This window comes from Narcine bancroftii, chromosome 1 (assembly GCF_036971445.1).
Source record: "Narcine bancroftii isolate sNarBan1 chromosome 1, sNarBan1.hap1, whole genome shotgun sequence".
In the NCBI taxonomy this organism is placed as follows: Eukaryota; Metazoa; Chordata; class Chondrichthyes; order Torpediniformes; family Narcinidae; genus Narcine; species Narcine bancroftii.
In genome coordinates, this window is record NC_091469.1 from 446405086 (window position 1) to 446410034 (window position 4949).

A 4949-nucleotide genomic window follows, 5' to 3' on the forward strand; every position below is an offset into this window, starting at 1 on the left:
TGGCTCAACCTTTATGGCCCAGGACCACGGGGGAGGAGTCAAAAGGTATGAGTCATCCATGGGCGGGCCAGCATCATATAGACAAATGACAATGATGACTATATACAATGGAGGAAACGTATCACCACACTGTCTCAGTCTGGTTTCCTCTGAAATCTGGTAACTATATCTAATTTCACCATCCCCTCTGGCAACAGAATCTTGATATCAAACACCCTTTAAAACTCCTTCATCTCAGCTTAAATTTTTACCTACTGTTTTGAAGTTCTTAATATGGGGAAAAAAATGAGTATCTGCTGGTACAATGGGAACTTTCAGAAGACTCTTAGATAGGCACATAGATGTAAGAAAAATAGAGGCTTATGGATGTGAGCTAGGGAAAATTAAACTGTTGTGGAGTAGGTTTACATAGATTGGCACATCATGGGCTGAAGGGTCTGTACTGTGTGGTGATGTTCTGTTCTATCTACTCTATCTAATACTCCTGTTACACAACGATCCCATTTAATTGGCGAGTGAACGGCCCATGTTTAAAGCCAGGTTGGGTCGGGTCGGGACTTTCACAATGAACCAAGAAAAGCCGGTTCAGTGCAATCTTTTACACAGGAACCCAGCATCCTGGTACAAAAGAAGGTGGGACCTGCAGCATTACAGCGTTGGCATCCCGAGAAGGCAAGTAAGCCTTTTACACAGAAACCGATGTGTGGTAAACTACTGTTGTATATATTTGTCTGGTCGGGCTCACCCATTGGCTGGCTGTATCTGTGGCCCCTCCCACAGGTTCCTGGTTCCTGGTACCACAGTCCCTCCTCAGCACAGAACAGTTGAGCAGTATGGATGTGCCTTTGATCTTTAGTGACTAAAAGCCTATTGGTTTCTCAACCTCAGTTTTTGAGTAATTGATGGGGCATCAATTTTATTCACTAAAAGATTTTGCAATGGAGCAGATCCTGAAGTCAGAATAGCTGGAAATCGGCCCTCAATCACCAGAGACATCTACCAGCTTCGAACTCTTGTTATGTTGTTTTGAAGTATTCCTACAGGCATCTTCAGCCATCGTGCATTCAGAGATTGATAAATTGCAGGTATTGGACTCCCGAGTCAGCACCCTGGTGTACTCCATGATCAGGGACACCACATCATGCTAGGAGGGCATGGACATTCATAAAGGTCAGTACCTGCAACGTTGTCTACACCAGGCACCTTCTAGTGACCCGCAAACAGTACCTTTGGGCACTGTGAACCCTCAGAAAGACCAGTGAATGTAAGTCTGCGATGCCTATGTCACCGGGATCAGGTTGAACTGCATCCTCCAGAGACTTTTGGAACAAGGGAAGCTCAGTATGCAGAGAGCAGTTGAGCTGGTAGGCACGCTGGAGGTGGGACCCCAGAATATGGCCTACTCGACAGATAACGTGGCCACCTCGTAGTTACCCTGCATGCCACCATCTTGGGACACACCTCCAGCCCTTCGCTCTGCTAACAAGTCAACCACAGCAGCAGTGCTCTGTGAGCGCCTCCCACTGTTTTTGCCCGGTTCTGCCGGTGGCCTGACCACAGCGGAGGTTTTCTGGGAGCACCCAAAGTCCAACTTCTATGGCCTGGGCAAACACCAGAGGAAACACTGCTCAGTGAAGGATACGACTTGTTCCAGCTGTGGACACTATGCCAAAATGTGTAAATCAAAACCCCTTCCTAGTAGCACTGCATGTGGACTGTGGGGGCTGCCATCCTGAATGCTCTCGCCGGGAACCAGCAGCGCTATGTGCAAGCTGTGAGGTTCACCATCTTGGGTGCCTTCTTTGGGATTCAACAGTGCCACGTGAGGGCCGTAGGGACCAGCATCTTGGGTTCCATCTTCAAGATCCAGCAGCGCCGCATGTGCCATCTTGGACTCCACCGTCCAGCAACCCGACACTTGCCTCCTTCACACTCAACCAGGACAGCTCGCCATTAAGGTAAACAACCACGTTTTGACAGTGGGAGCACAGAGAGCTTCATACACCCTGACACGGTGCTGAATTTCTCCCTCGCAGAAATGTTGGTGAGCCAGAAGGTCTCCTCTGCCTCCAGTTTGCATACGGCGGATGTCCGTGGCTACTATAAAGACTTTAACCTTTTGGTAATGTCACAGCTCTGTGCTGCCTTGCTATTGGGATCTTAAAAGCATGATGATGGAGTTTGACAGGCCCCATCCGCCCCTCACTGTCTCTAACTGGCAATTTTCAAACTGACCACTGCACTCCACAGCTCCACTCACCATCGTATACTGCCAACAACCCCGTCACCCACCACACCCGATCTGCAAGCTCTCCACACTTAAAATCACCCCTCCACCATTGTTTGCCTACCTCACCTCTGACTGTACTGGGGACAGGGCCTTCATTTAGGCAGAGGTACAGCATTTACTTAAGGAGGGCATCATGAAAGCTAGCACCAGTTCTTGGAGACTGGAGGTAGTGCTAGTGAGGAATGGAGAAAAGAAGAGGATGATCATTAACTACCGTCAGACCATCAACAGGTATACACGATTGGATGAATACCCCGTCCCCCGCATAACCCAATTGCACAGTCTTTTCTACCATCACCTGAAGTCGGCATATCACCAGCTCCCTATTCGACTGGAATACCGCCAATATACTGGGTTCAAGGTGGATGGCGGCCTCTACCATTTCCTGTGGGTCCCCTTTGGCATTTTGAACTACATCTCAGTCTTCCAAAGGGAGATAGACACAGGGTGGACCAATACTTTCCCATACCTTGACATGACCACGACCTGCAGGGCCATGACATCAACCTCCAGAAATTCCTCCAAATTGCCAAGCTCCTCAACCTCACGTACAGTAAGGCCAAGTGTGTATTTCGCACATCCCACCTTGCCGCCCTTAGCTATGTCATTGAGAACAGAGTCACTGGCCCAGACCCTGACCTCATGTGGTCTTTTCTGCAACTTCCACTCCCCCACAGCCTTAAGGCCCTGAAAAGGTGTCTTGGGTCCTTCTCTTATTATGCCCTATGGGTCTTTAATTATGCAGACAAGGCCTGCCCCCTCATCAAATCTACATCCTTCCCTTTGACAGCGGAGGCTCGTGCAGCCTTCAACCGCATCAAGGCAGACATTGCCAAGTCCACAATGCATGCTGTGGATGAGTCTGTCCCATTCCAGATGGAATATGTCAGACTTCGCTCTGGCTGCCACCCTTAATCAAGCAGGCAGGCCAGTTGCTTTTATTTCCCTGTATCCTCGGTAGAGATAAAGGGTCAAGCCATTGTCATGGCAGTGCGGCACTGGCGCCATTATCTGGCTGGTAAACAATTTACCCTGCTAACTGACCAATGTGCAGTTGCACTCATGTTTAACAACCAGCAGCAGGGCAAAATTAAAAACAACAAGGTACTGGGTGCTGAGGTAGAGAATTGAACTGCCCACTTACAACATAATGAGTCACTGGATTGACTGCTTACAAACCTCTATAATGATCTCTACCACCCCAGAGTTACCAGGTTCTTCCACTTCATCAAAGGACGCAACCTGCCGTACTCAATCGAAGAGATCAGATCCATGACCAAGAACTGCCAGGTCTGCGCTGAGTGCAAACCACACTTCTACCAGCCAGATAGTGCACTGTTAATAAAGGCCATCTGCTCCTTTGAGTGCCTCAGTCTTGACTTTAAAGGACCCCTGCCCTCCACTGACCACAATGTGTATTTCCTCAATGTCATTGACGAATACTCCCATTTCCCATTTGCCATCCCCTGCTCTGACATGACAGCTGCCACAGTCATCAAGGCCCTGTGCAGTCTCTTCACTCTATTTGGCTGCCCCAGCTATATCCACAGCGACCGGAGGTCCACTTTTATGAGTGAAAAGCTGCACCATTACCTGTTGGCCAGGGGTATTGCCACAAGCAGGACCACTAGCTACAACCGCTGGGGGAAAGGGAAGACCGTCCTCCTGGCCTTGCGACCTAGGGACCTTCCAGTCTCCTTTTGGCAAGAGGTTCTCCTGAAGGTACTCCACTCCTTCAAGACTCTTCTATGTACTGCCACAATGCCACACTGCATGAACATGTGTTTTCCTTTCCCAGGAAATCTGTGACAGGGCCCAAGCTGCTGGTGTGGCTGATATCCCCAGGGATGGTCCTACTCTGGAAACATGTGATGAGTCATAAGTCTGACTCCTGGTCGAAAGGGTCCACCTCCTCTATGCCAACCCCCAATATGCCTTCATGGCGTATCCTGATGGACAGGAGGACACTGTCTCCATTAGGGATCTGGCTCCTCCAGGGGCCCTGGAGACCTCCAATGATCACACCCCCCTCACCCTTGACCACACACAATGCACCTGAACCATAGTACTCTGCCCCTTCCCAAATAGAGGATACACCACACTCACTGTTGCTTACCCACCAGCACCAATGAGCATATCCAGGCACCTGAGACTGTCCAGGACCATGCACTAATGACACAACCTGTACTATGATGGTCCCAACGAATAGACAGACCACCTGAGAGGCTTAATTTGTGACTTGGAAAGTACCATTTCACCCGCAGGACTCTTTTTAAAAACAAGGGTGAATGAGGTAAACCACTGTTGTATTTATTTGTTTGGTAGGGCACATCCATTAGCCAACTGTACCTGTGGCTCCTCCCACAGGCTCCTGTATAAAGGTGACTGTTCCACAGCCCCTCCTCAGTGCAGGTCAGTTGAGCAGCATGGATGTTCTTTAATGAATAAAAGCCTATTGGTTTCATAACCTGTCATTGAGTAATTGATGGTGTCTCACGATGCAAAACGCATTGGCTCTGATACCACCCTCTTTGCCGAGCAACTACTGGGATGAAAATGACCCCCCATCCCATGTTTGTCACGATCACACAAGTATGTGAAACAGTAAAATGGTGGTTAATTACCGTCGTTCAAGGGCAGTATAAAAGGGCGTTATGAC